This window comes from Pseudophryne corroboree, chromosome 11 (genome assembly GCF_028390025.1).
Source record: "Pseudophryne corroboree isolate aPseCor3 chromosome 11, aPseCor3.hap2, whole genome shotgun sequence".
Taxonomy (NCBI): Eukaryota; Metazoa; Chordata; class Amphibia; order Anura; family Myobatrachidae; genus Pseudophryne; species Pseudophryne corroboree.
The window spans coordinates 125,780,354-125,794,794 of NC_086454.1; the positions used below are offsets into that span (position 1 = coordinate 125,780,354).

General features: G+C 48.8%; 1 protein-coding gene across 2 annotated transcripts in view; it reads right to left on the reverse strand.

Annotated features, from left to right (window-relative positions):
- PHRF1 (PHD and ring finger domains 1) overlaps window positions 1–14,441 on the reverse strand; it is a 302,294-nt gene that overhangs the window by 198,980 nt on the left and 88,873 nt on the right. The gene's annotated exons all lie outside the window — the stretch shown is intronic.

Genomic DNA, 14,441 nt, shown 5'->3' on the forward strand with positions numbered 1-14,441 from the left:
ATTTCCTGCAGATCCGGATTCCAGGTCCTTCGTGGCTAATCCGGAACAATGAGTATTGTTCTCACTCCTCTTTTTCTTATTATTCTCAACACCTTGGGTATGAGAGGAAGGAGGAGGAAATGCATAGACCGACTGGAACACCCACTGTGTCACTAGGGCGTCCACAGCTACCGCTTGAGGATCTCTTGACCTGGCGCAATACCTTTGTAGCTTTTTGTTGAGACGGGACGCCATCATGTCTATTTGGGGCAATCCCCACCGACTTGCAATCTGTGCGAAGACTTCCTGATGAAGTCCCCACTCTCCTGGATGCAGGTCGTGTCTGCTGAGGAAGTTTGCTTCCCAATTGTCCACTCCTGGAATGAACACTGCTGACAGTGCGCTTACATGATTTTCCGCCCAGCGGAGAATCCTGGTGGCTTCTGCCATTTCCACTCTGCTCTTTGTGGCGCCTTGGCGGTTTACATGAGCCACTGCGGTGATGTTGTCTGACTGGATCAGAACCGGTAGGTCGCGAAGCAATGTTTCCGCTTGCCGAAGGGTGTTGTATATGGCCCTCAGCTCCAGGATGTTGATTTGAATACAAGTTTTTTGACTTGACCCAAAGACCTTGAAGTTTCTTCCCTGTGTGACTGCTCCCCCACCTCGGAGGCTCGCGTCCGTGGCTACCAGAATCCAGTCCTGGATGGCGAACCTACGACACTGCAGACGGTGAGCACTCTGCAGCCACCATAGGAGAGACACCCTGGCCCTAGGGGACAGGGTGATTAACTGATGCATCTGTAGATGTGATCCGGACCACTTGTTCCGTAGATCCCATTGGAAAGTCTTCGCATGGAACCTGCTGAAGGGAATGGCCCCGTAAGATGCCACCATCTTTCCCAGGACCAGAGTGCAGTGATGCACTGACACCTGTTTTTGCTTTAATAGGTTTTTTACCAGAGTCATTAGTTCCTGGGCCTTCTCTATCGGAAGTTAAACCCATTTCTGGTCCGTATTCAGAATCATACCCAAGAAGGACAGACGAGTCATAGGAACCAATTGTGACTTCGGGATATTGAGAATCCAGCGAAAGTGACACGCTGTTCAACAACTGCTCTTTTGATCTCGCCCTTATTAGGAGATCGTCCAAGTATGGGATAATTGTGACTCCTTGCTTGCGTAGGAGCACCATCATTTCCGCCAATTACCCCGATATTGGTAATGACAATACTGTACCGTAATTCTCAGGTACGCCTGATGGGGTGGATAAATGGGAACATGAAGGTATGCAGCCTTTATGTCTAGATACACCATAAAATCCCCCCCTTCCAGGCTGGCGATGATCGCTCTGAGCGATTCCACCTTGAATTTGAACCTTGTCAAGTATATGTTCAGAGATTTTAATTTTAAAATAGGTCTGACCGAACCGTCCGATTTCGGGACTACAGCCAAGGTTGAGTAATATCCCCTTCCTTGTTGAAGGGGAAACTTGAGCACCACCTGTTGGAGATACAATATGTGAATTGTATTTAATATTATCTCCCTTTCTGGGGGAGAAGCCGGTAGGACCGATAAGGAAAACCGGCGAGGAGGCACCTCTTCGAATTTCAGCTTGTAACCCTGAGAAACAATTTCTATTGCCCAGGGATCCACCTGTGAGTGAACTCAGATGTGCTCTAGAGTCGAAAACGTGCTCCCACTGGGGCGGACTCCCTTAGCGGAGCCCCAGCGTCATGCGGTGGATTTAGTAGAGGCCGGGGAGGACTTCTGTTCCTGGGAACTAGCTGTGCCCTGCGCCCTTACCTCTGGTAAGAAAGGACGCACCTCGTACTTTGTTTTTCTGCGACCGAAAGGACTGCGTTTGATAATGTCGTGCTTTCTTAGGCTGTGAGGGAATATAAGGCAAAAGATCAGATTTACCAGCTATAGCTGTGGAGACCAGGTCCGAGAGCCCTTCTCCACACAATTCCTCACCCTTGTAAGGTAAAACCTCCATATGCCTCTTTTAGTCGGCATCACCTGTCCATTGCATGTTCCACAGGACACGTCTAGCAGAAATCGACATAGCGTTGACTCTAGAACCCAGTAGACCAATGTCTCTTTGAGCATGTCTTATATATAAGACAGCATCTTTTATATATCCTAGGGTCAATAACATGGTATCCTTATCTAGGGTTTCAATCTCCGCTGATAAGGTATCTGTCCACGCTGCTACAGCGCTATAAACCCCTGTCGACACAATCGCCGGTCTGAGTAGTGTACCAGAATGTGTGTAAATGGACTTCAAAGTACTTTTCTGCATGCTATCTGCAGGATCCCTGAGGGTAGCTGTATCTTGGTATGTCAGCGCTACCTTTTGGGTAAACGTGTCAACGCCTTGTCCATCCTAGGGGAGGATTCCCATCGTATCCTGGATCTAGCAGGGAAAGGATACGTCATGAGAATTCTTTTGGGAAACTGCAGTTTCTTGTCTGGAGATTCCCGCTCTTTTTCACACAATTCATTTGGTTCATGAGAGGGGGGAAATGTTCTCAGCTTTCTTCCCCTTAAACATGTGTACCCTCGTGTCAGGGACAGATGGGTCATCAGTGATATGCAAAACATCTTTTATTACAATAATCATATATTGAATACTTTTCTGCCAGTTTTGGCTGTAACTTTGAATCATCGTAGTCAACACTGGAGTCAGACTCCGTGTCGGTATCAGTGTCTATTATTTTGGATAGTGGGCGTTTTGAGACTCTGAAGGTCCCTGCGACATAGGGACAGACATGGGTAGATTCCCTGTCTGTTCTCTAATCTGTTGTGCAATAAATTTACCTCAGCACTTAATTCCACATATCCAGTCAGGTGTCGGCGTTGTCGACGGAGACACCACACACACATTTGCTCCATCTCCTCCTTAGAAGAGCCTTTTACCTCAGACATGTCGACACAAACGTACCGACACACCACACACTCAGGGAATCCTCTTATCTGAAGACAGTTCCCCCACAAGGCCCTTTGGAGAGACAGAGAGAGAGAGTATGCCAGCACACACACCCAGCGCTAATACCCCAGGAAAAACACACAATGTGTTTACCCAGTAGCGCTGTAATACTATTATTTGCTGCCAATTATGTGCCCCCCCCCCTCTTCTCTGAAACCCTCTTTCACCGTGGATAAGCAGGGGAGAGTCCGGGGAGCTTACTCTCAGCTGTGCTGTGGAGAAAATGGCGCTGAGGAAGAAGCCCCGCTCCCTTGGCGGCGGGCTTCTGTCCCGCTTAAATATAATAAAAACTGGCGGGGGCTCTTTATATATACAGTGCCTAGCTGTATATATATATCTCTTTTGACAGAAATGAGGTTTATATTGCTGCCCAGGGTGCCCCCCCTGCGCCGTTCACCCTTACAGTGACTGCCGTGTGTGAGGTGTGCGGGAGCAATGGCGCACAGCTGCACTGCTGTGCGATACCTCAGTGAAGATCATGAAGTCTTCTGCCGCCTCTGAAGTCTTCTTTTTCTTCTCATACTCACCCGGCTTCTATCTTCCGGCTCTGTGAGGACGACGGCGGCGCGGCTCCGGGACGAACTCCAGGGTGAGACCTGTGTTCTGACTTCCTCTGGAGCTAATGGTGTCCAGTAGCCTAAGAAGCAGAGCCTTGAAACTCACAGAAGTAGGTCTGCTTCTCTCCCCTCAGGCCCTCGATGCAGGGAGTCTGTTGCCAGCAGGCTCCCTGAAAATAAAAAACCTAACAAATATACTTTGTCAAGAAGCTCAGGAGAGCTCCCTGAAGTGCACCCATCTTATCTGGGCACAGTATCAAACTGGAGGAGGGGCATAGAGGGAGGAGCCAGTGCACACCAGATCTAAAGTCTTTCTTAAAGTGCCCATGTCTCCTGCGGAGCCCGTCTATCCCCATGGTCCTTACGGAGTCCCAGCATCCTCTAGGACGTTAGAGAAACAAAGCCGTGCAGGGGAAAAACAAAGCCGTGAGGTCCCGATGATCGGTGGTTCGATATCGTTCGTCAATGTTAAAAAAACAATATTCTACAGTAGTTACATTTTGTGTTGCACTAGGCCAGTGATGGGGAACCTTTGGCACGCCAGCTGTTGTTGAACTACACATACCAACATGCTCTGCTACAGTTTTAGCATGACCAAATAGCAAACCTGTAGCAGGGCATGCTGGGATGTGTAGTTCAACACAGTTGCAGTGCCAAAGGCTCCCCATCACTGCACTAGCCTAATGTAGGAAAGTACACTGGAGCCTAGTCAATGCATACTGCAAGAGTAACAACCTATATATCTGCAGATCCACGTAATCTAGTAAAATTCCCACACAGAGACACCGCTGATGGAAAAAAATAAGATTTTAAACCTTGCCAGTGCACACCCATCTAAAGTATTTAGAGTGCCCATGTCTCCTGCGGAGCCAGTCTATACCCCATGGTCCTTACGGAGTCCCCAGCATCCTCTACGGACTAGGAGAAAAAGATTTACAGGTAGGTTTAAAATCTTATTTTCTCTTACGTCCTAGAGGATGCTGGGGACTCCGTAAGGACCATGGCGGGAGAGTGCGGATGACTCTGCAGCACCGATTGAGCAAACATGAGGTCCTCATCAGCCAAGATATAAAACTTATAGAATTTAGCAAAAGTGTTTGAACCCGATCAAGTAGCTGCTCGGCAAAGTTGTAATGCCGAGAACCCTCGGGCAGCCGCCCAAGAAGAACCCACCTTCCTAGTGGAATGGGCCTTTACCGAATCAGGTAACGGCAATCCAGCCGTAGAATGAGCCTACTGAATTGTGTTACAGATCCAGCAGGCAATAGTCTGCTTAGAAAAAGGAGCACCAACCTTGTTGGCTGCATACAGGACAAACAGTGCCTCTGTTTTCCTAACCCGAGCCGTCCTGGCTACATAAACTTTTAAGGCCCTGACTACATCAAGAGACTTGGAATCCTCCAAGTCACCCGTAGCCACAGGCACCACAATAGGTTGGTTCATATGAAACGATGAAACCACCTTAGGCAGAAATTTAGGACGAGTCCTCAACTCTGCTCTATCCACATGGAAAATCAGATAGGGGCTTTTGTGAGACAAAGCCGCCAATTCGGACACCCGCCTCACAGATGCCAAGGCTAACAACATGACCACTTTCCAAGTGAGAAATTTTAACTCAACTGTTTGAAGAGGTTCAAACCAGTGTGACTTAAGGAACTGTAACACCACGTTAAGGTCCCATGGTGCCACTGGGGGCACAAAAGGAGGCTGGATGTGCAGCACTCCCTTTACAAAAGTCTGGACTTCTGGGAGAGAAGCCAATTCCTTCTGAAAGAATATTGACAGGGCCGAAATCTGCACCTTAATGGAGCCTAACTTTAGGCCCATATCCACTCCTGTCTGCAGAAAGTGGAGAAAACAGCCCAGGTGGGAATCTTCCGTAGGAGCATTCTTGGTTTCACACCAAGATACATATTTCCTCCAGATACAGTGATAATGTTTCACCGTCACCTCCTTCCTAGCTTTTATCAGAGTAGGGATGACTTCCCCCGGAATACCTTTCCTAGCTAAGATTTGGCGTTCAACCGTCATGCAGTCAAACGTAACCGCGGTAAGTCTTGGAACATGCAGGGCCCCTGCTGCAACAGGTCCTCCCTGGGAGGAAGAGGCCACGGATCTTCTGTGAGCATTTCCTGAAGATCTGAATACCAGGCCCTTCGAGGCCAATCCGGAACAATGAGTATTGTCTGGACTCTTTTTCGTCTTATGATTCTCAGTGTTTTTGAGATGAGTAGAAGAGGAGGGAATACATAGACCAACGGAAACACCCAGGGTGTCAACCGCTACAGCCTGAGGGTCCCCTGCCTGGAACAATACCTTCGAAGTTTCTTGTTGAGGCGTGACGCCATCATGTCTATTTGAGGAAGCCCCCAACGACTTGTTATCTCTGCAAAATTTTCTTGATGAAGACCCCACTCTCCTGGATGGAGATTGTGTCTGCTGAGGAAGTCTGCTTCCCAGTTGTCCACTCCCGGAATGAAGACTGCTGACAGCGCGCTTACGCGATTTTCCGCCCAGCGAAGAATCCTGGTGGCTTCCGCCATTGCCACTCTGCTCCTTGTCCCGCCTTGGCGGTTTACATGAGCTACTGCTGTGACGTTGTCCGATTGAATCAGAACAGGTAGGCCGCGAAGAAGAGTCTCCGCTTGTCGTAGGCCGTTGTATATGGCCCTTAATTCCAGCACGTTGATGTGTAGACAAGCCTCCTGGCTTGACCACAGTCCCTGAAAATTTCTTCCTTGCGTGACTGCTCCCCATCCTCGAAGGCTCGCGTCCGTGGTTACCAGAACCCAGTCTTGAATGCCGAACCTGCGACCCTCTAGAAGGTGAGCACTCTGCATCCACCACAGGAGAGACACCCTGGCCCTGGAGGACAGGCTTATTTTCTGATGTATTTGTAGATGGGACCCAAACCACTTGTCCAGAGGTCCCACTGAAATGTCCTTGCATGGAACCTGTCGAAGGGGATGGCCTCGTAGGCCGCCACCATCTTTCCCAGTACTCGAGTGCATTGATGAACTGGCACTCTTTTTGGCTTTAACAGGTCTCTGACCATGCTCTGGAGTTCCTGGGTTTTTTCCGTTGAGAGAAAAACCCTCTTCTTTTCCGTGTCCAGAATCATGCCTAAAAATTATAGCCGAGTCGTTGGAATCAACTGCGACTTTGGCAGATTTAGGATCCAGCCGTGTTGCTGCAGCACTCTCAGGGAGAGTGACACGCTTTTCAGCAACTGATCTCTCGATCTCGCTTTTATCAGGAGATCGTCCAAGTATGGGATAATTGTGACTCCTTGTCTGCGTAGGAGCACCATCATTTCCGCCATTACCTTGGTGAAAATCCCTGGGGCTGTGGACAGCCCAAATGGCAACGTCTAAAACTGGTAATGACAGTCCTGTACAGCGAATCTCAGGTACGCCTGATGAGGAGGATAAATGGGGACATGAAGGTATGCATCCTTTATGTCTAGTGATACCATAAAATCCACCCCTTCCAGGCTGGAGATCACTGCCCGGAGAGATTCCATCTTGAATTTGAACCTTTTTAGATACAGGTTTAGGGATTTTAGATTCAGAATGGGTCTGACCGAGCCATCCGGTTTCGGGACCACAAATAGGGTTGAATAGTACCCTTTCCACTGTTGTATTAGGGGAACCTTGATAATCACCTGCTGTCGACACAGCTTTTGTATTGCAGCTAAAAAACTATTTCCCTCTCTGGGGGAGAAGCTGGCAAAGCAGACTTGAAAAATAGGCGAGGAGGCACTTCTTCGAATTCCAGTTTGTAGCCTTGGGATACAATTTCTATCGCCCAAGGATCCAAATCTGACAGAACCCAGACCTGGCTGAAGAGTCGAAGACGTGCCCCCACCGGCGCGGATGCCCGCAGTGGAGCCCCAGCGTCATGCGGTGGATTTAGTAGAAGCAGGGGAGGACTTCTGTTCCTGGGAACCAGCCGTAGCAGGCATTCTTTTCCCTCTACCCTTACCTCTGTCGAGGAAGGAAGAGCCCTGACTTCTTCTGGACTTATGCGACCGAAAGGACTGCATCTGATATTGAGGTGTTTTCTTTTGCTGTGGGTGAGAAGATTTACCAGCGGTAGCTGTGGAAACCAGGTCCACGAGGCCCTCCCCAAATAAAACCTCACCCTTGTAAGGCAAAGTTTCCATATGTCTCTTTGAATCGGCATCACCCGTCCATTGGCGGGTCCACAGGGCTCGCCTAGCAGAAATTGCCATGGCAATGGCATTGGCTCTTGAACCCAACAGCCCAACGTCTCTCATATATAACGCTGCGTCTTTAATATGACCCAAGGTCAATAAAATGCTATCCTTATCTAGGGTGTCAATGTCAGATGACAAGTTATCTGCCCATGCTGCTATTGCGCTACATACCCATGCCGACACTACTGCCGGTCTGAGCAAGGCACCCGTATGTGTATAAATTGATTTTAAGGTAGTCTCCTGTCTGCGATCAGCAGGATCCTTGAGGGCTGCCGTGTCTGGAGACGGTAGCGCCACCTTTTTGGACAAGCGCGTTAAAGCCTTGTCCACCCTGGGCGAGGATTCCCACCGTAACCTGTCCTTTGCGGGGAAAAAATATGCCATAAGAATTCTATTGGGAATCTGCAGTTTCTTGTCCGGAGATTCCCAAGCTTTTTCAAATAAAGCGTTCAGCTCATGAGATGGGGGAAAGGTTACCTCAGGTTTCTTCACCTTCACCGATGTCAGGCACCGAGGGGTCCTCTGTGATATGCAAAACATCTTTTTTTGCAATAATCATATACTGAATACTTCTGCCCACCCTTGGGTGTAACCTCGCATCATCGTAGTCGACACTGGAGTCAGAATCCGTGTCGGTATCAGTGTCTGCTACCTGGGACAAGGGACGTTTATGAGAGCCCGAAGGGCCTTGTGACACAGTCAAAGCCATGGATTGACTCCCTGCTTTTTCTCTGGACTCTGCTTTGTCCAATCTTTTATGTAATAAAGACACATTTGCATTTAAAACATTCCACATATCCAACCAATCAGGTGTCGGCGTCGCCGACGGAGACACCACAATCATCTGCACCACCTCCTCCTTAGACGAGCCTTCCTCTTCAGACATGTGTCGACACACACGTACTGACAACCCCACACACACTGGGATATACAATTATGGGGACAGCCCTTTGGAGAGACAGAGAGAGAGTATGCCAGCACACACCCAGCGCCACTGGACACTGGAATAAAATCCCAGACTGTACAGCGCTCTTTTATAGAATAAATAATACACTCACTGCGCCAATTAAATGTGCCCCCCCCCCCCCCCCCCTCTTTTTTGACCTCTGTACTTGCTCAGCAGGGGAGAGTCCAGGGAGCAGCTTCTCTGCAGCTTGCTGTGGAGAAAAATGGCGCTGGTTAGTGCTGGAGGATCAAGCTCCGCCTCCTCAGCGGCAGACTTCGGTCCCGCTCAAATTCTTTATACTGGCGGGGGGTTTTCAATATACTCCTTCCGCAGAATCTAATATATTAGCCAGTGTCCCTTGAGGTTAATATTGCTGCCCAGGGCGCCCCCCCTGCACCCGTACAGTGCCTTCTGAATGTGTATGTGTGGGAGCAATGGAGCCGGTACCTCAGTGAAGATCTGAAGTCTTCTGCAGCCTGTGAAGTCTTCTTTCTTCTTATACTCACCCGGCTTCTATCTTTCGGCTCTGTGAGGAGGACGGCGGCGCTGCTCCGGGACGAACAGCGAGGACGACACCTGTGTTGCGACCCTCTGGAGCTAATGGTGTCCAGTAGCCTAAGAAGCAGAGCCTATCATTTAAGTAGGTCTGCTTCTCTCCCCTCAATCCCACGATGCAGGGAGCCTGTTGCCAGCAGTGCTCCCTGAAAATAAAAAACCTAACAAAAAGTATTTTCAGAGAAACTCAGTAGAGCTCCCCTGCAGTGCATCCAGTCTCCTCTGGGCACAGGATCTAACTGAGGTCTGGAGGAGGGGCATAGAGGGAGGAGCCAGTGCACACCCATCTAAAGTCTTTAGAGTGCCCATGTCTCCTGCGGAGCCAGTTTATACCCTATGGTCCTTACGGAGTCCCCAGCATCCTCTAGGACGTAAGAGAAATCTAAGATAAATATCTTTAGAATTCCATAGTTCTGCAGGATCTGTTCATAAGTGTTTATAATAAGATTTTACTTACCTGTAAATCTATTTCTCGTAGTCCGTAGTGGATGCTGGGGACTCCGTAAGGACCATGGGGAATAGACTGGCTCCGCAGGAGACATGGGCACTTTAAGAAAGAATTTAGATTCTGGTGTGCTCTGGCTCCTCCCTCTATGTCCCTCCTCCAGACCTCAGTTAGAGAAACTGTGCCCGGAAGAGCTGACAGTACAAGGAAAGGATTTTGGAAATCCAGGGCAAGACTCATACCAGCCACACCAATCACACCGTATAACTTGTGATAAACTTACCCAGTCAACAGTATGAACAATAACAGAGGATCAGTTCAACCCTGATGCAACAATAACATAGCCCTTATTGCAGCAATAACTATATACAAGTATTGTAGAAGAAGTCCGCACTTGGGACGGGCGTCCTGCATCCACTACTGACTACGAGAAATAGATTTACCAGTAAAATCTTATTTTCTCTAACGTCCTAGTAGATGCTGGGGACTCCATAAGGACCATGGGGATTATACCAAAGCTCCCAAACGGGCGGGAGTGTGCGGATGACTCTGCAGCACCGATTGAGCAAACAATAGGTCCTCATCAGCCAGGGTATCAAACTTGTAGAACTTTGCAAAAGTGTTTGAACCTCACCAAGTAGCAGCTCGGCATAGTTGTAATGCCGAGACCCCTCGGGCAGCCGCCCAAGAAGAGCCCACCTTCCTAGTGGAATGGGCTTTAACTGATTTTGGCAGCGGCAATCCAGCCGCAGAATGAGCCTGCTGAATCGTGTCACAGATCCAGCGAGCAATAGTTTGCTTTGAAGCAGAAGCACCCAGCTTGTTGGATGCATACAGGATAAACAGCGACTCCGTTTTCCTGACTCTAGCCGTTCTGGCTACGTAAACCTTCAAAGCCCTGACCACATCCAGTAACTCGGATTCCTCCAAGTCACGAGTAGCCACAGGCACCACAATAGGTTGGTTCATATGAAAAGATGACACCACTTTTGGCAGAAATTGTGGACGGGTCCGCAATTCTGCTCTATCCATATGGAAAACCAGATAGGGGCTTTTATGTGACAAAGCCGCTAATTCTGAAACACGCCTAGCCGAAGCCAAGGCTAATGGCATGACCACCTTCCACGTGAGATATTTTAACTCCACCGTTTTAAGTGGTTCAAACCAGTGTGATTTCAGGAAACTCAACACCACGTTACGATCCCAAGGTGCCACTGGAGGCACAAAAGGAGGCTGAATATGCAGCACTCCCTTTACAAACGTCTGAACTTCTGGTAGAGAAGCCAACTCTTTTTGCAAGAAAATGGATAGGGCCGAAATCTGGATCTTAATGGAGCCCAATTTTAGTCCCAAATTCACTCCTGACTGTAGGAAGTGAAGGAAACGGCCCAGCTGGAATTCCTCTGTAGGAGCATTCCTGGCCTCACACCAAGAACATATTTTCGCCATATACGGTGATAAAATTTAGCTGTCACGTCCTTCCTAGCCTTTATCAGCGTAGGAATGACCTCGTCCGGAATGCCCTTTTCTGCTAGGATCCGGCGTTCAACCGCCATGCCGTCAAACGCAGCCGCGGTAAAACTTGGAACAGACAGGGCCCCTGTTGCAACAGGTCCTGTCTTAGGTGACTGCTCCCCACCCTCGGAGGCTAGCGTCCGTGGTCACCAGGACCCAGTCCTGAATTCCGAATCTGCGTCCCTCTAGAAGGTGGGAACTCTGCAGCCACCACAGGAGTGACACCCTGGCCCTGGGGGACAGGGTGATTAACCGATGCATCTGAAGATGTGATCCGGACCATTTGTCCAGTAAGTCCCATTGGAAGGTCCTCGCCTGGAACCTGCCGAAGGGAATGGCCTCGTATGATGCCACCATCCTTCCCAGTACTCGAGTGCAGTGATGCACTGACACCTGTTTTGGTTTTAATAGATTCCTGACCAGTGTCATGAGCTCCTGAGCTCTCTCTATCGGGAGATAAACCCTTTTCTGGTCTGTGTCTAGGATCATGCCTAGGAAAGGCAGATGAGCCGTAGGAACCAACTGCGACTTTGGAATATACAGAATCCAGCCGTGTTGCCGTTACACTTCCAGAGAAAGTGATACGCTGTTCAGCAACTGCTCTCTTGATCTTGCTTTTATGAGGAGATCGTCAAGTATGGGATAATTGTGACACCTTGCTTCCGCATGAGCACCATCATTTCCGCCATTACCTTGGTGAATATTCTCGGGGCCGTGGAGAGACCAAACGGCAACGTCTGAAATTGCTAATGACAATCCTGTACCGCAAATCTGAGGTACGCCTGATGAGGTGGATAAATGGGGACATGAACGTATGCATCCTTTATGTCCCGAGACACCATAAAATCTCCCCCTTTCAGGCTTGCGATGACCGCTCTTAGCGATTCCATCTTGAACTTGACCCTTTTCAGGTATATGTTCAGGGATTTTAAATTCAATATGGGTCTGACCGAACCGTCCGGTTTCGGGACTACAACATGGTCGAATAATAACCCCCTCCTTGTTGAAGGAGGGGAACCTTGAACACCACCTGTTGAAGATACAATTCACGAATTGTAGTTAACACTATTTCCCTCTCGTGGGGGGGAAGCCGGCAGGGCCGTCGGTGAGGGGGCATCTCCTCAAAGTCCAGCTTGTATCCCTGAGACACAATATCTATTGCCCAGGGATCCAACAGGGAGTGAACCCACTTGTGGCTGAAATTACTAAGACGTGCCCCCGCCGGGCCTAGCTCCGCCTGTGGAGCCCCAGCGACATGCGGTGGATTTTGTAGAGGCCGGGGAGGACTTCTGTTCCTGGGAACTAGCTGTGTTGTGCAGCTTCTTTCCTCTGCCCCTGCCTCTGGCAAGAAAGGACGCACCTCAGACTTTGTTTCTTTGTGTTGGAAAGGCTGCATTTTATAATGTCGTGCTTTCCTAGGCTGTGCAGGAATATAAGGCAAAATATCAGAATTACCAGCTATAGCTGTGGAGACCAGGTCAGAGATCCCTTCTCCACACAATCCTCAGCCTTCCATATGCCTCTTAAGTCGGCATCACCTGTCCATTGCATATTCTACAGGACACGTCAAGCAGAAATCGACATAACATTGACTCTAGAACCCAGTAGACTAATGTCTATATCTATATCTCTATCTATCTATATCTCTATCTATCTATATCTAATCTATATCTAATCTATATCTAATCTATCTATATCTATCTATACATACTAGGGTCTCAATCTCTGCTGATAAGGTACCTGTCCACGCTGCTACAGCGCTATAAACCCATGCCGACACAATCGCCGGTCTGAGTAGTGTACCAGAATGTGCACGCTATCTGCAGGATCCCTGAGGATAGCTGTTACGTCAGGGCTACCTTTTGGGCAAACGTGACACCCTAGGGCAGTGGTTCCCAAACTTTTCTGAATCACGGCACCCTAGAGTATCAGAATTTTTTTCACGGCACCCTAGAGTATCAGAATTTTTTTCACGGCACCCCTAAGCCAATAGTTTCTTATTGAAAACTTTAGAAAGAAATATTAAATTAAGTAAATTGTCTTTATATGTCATCCTTAGGGTAACTTATGTGGTGAGGGACAAGATTTGCTTCTGATTGTCAATATATTTTATGATTGGCAGCCATTAACACTGGTTTTGCTTTTTACATTGACCATGCATAATTTGAATTGGTTCTGGACCACCAACCCGAGGCACCCCTGCAAGTGTCCCGAGGCACCCCAGGGTGCCACGGCACACAGTTTGGGAACCACTGCCCTAGGGGAAGATTCCCATCGTATCCTGGCCCTAGTAGGGAAAGGATACGCCCTGAGAATTCTTTATGGGAAACTGCAGTCTCTTGTCTGGAGATTCCCGCTCTTTTTCATCATGAGAGGAAGGAAATTTACCTCAGCTTTCTTCCCCTTAAACATGTGTACCCTTGTGTCAGGGACAGATGAGTCATCAGTGATATGCAAATCATCTTTTATTACAATAATCATATATTGAATACTTTCCTGCCCTTTTGGCTGTAACTTTGCATTATCGTAGTCGACACTGAAGTCAGACCCTGTGTCGATATCAGTGTCTATTATTTTGGATAGTGAGCATTGAGAGACTCTGAAGGTCTCTGCGACATAGGGACAGACATGGGTAGATTCCCTGTCTGTTCTCTAATCTTTTGTGCAATAAATTCACCTTAGCACTTAACTACACATATCCAAACAGGTGTCGGTGTTGTCGACGGAGACATTCTCACACACACCTTTGCTCCATCTCCTCCTTGATTTTTGCGCCTAATTATGTGCCCCCCCTCTCTTTTTACCCTCTTCTACCGTGTATCTGCAGGGGAGAGGCTGGGGAGCTTCCTCTCATCGGTGCAGTGGAGAAAAAACATGGCGCTGGTGAGTGCTGAGGAAGAAGCCCCGCCCCCTCGACGGCAGGCTTCTGTCTCGCTTAAATATACATTTACTTGGCGGGGGCTCATACATATATACAGTGCCCAACTGTATATATGCTAAAATTTTGCCAAAGAGGTCCCAATTGCTGCCCAGGGCGCCCCCCCCTGGGCAGCGCTGTGCGCTACCTCAGTGAAGACTGGAGTCTTCTGCCGCCAATTTCGAAGTCTTCTTGCTTCTTATGCTCACCCGGCATCTGTCTTCCGGCTCTGCGAGGAGGACGGCGGCGCGGCTCTGGGATCGGACGACGAGGGTGAGATCCGGTGTACGATCCCTCTGGAGCTAATGGTGTCCAG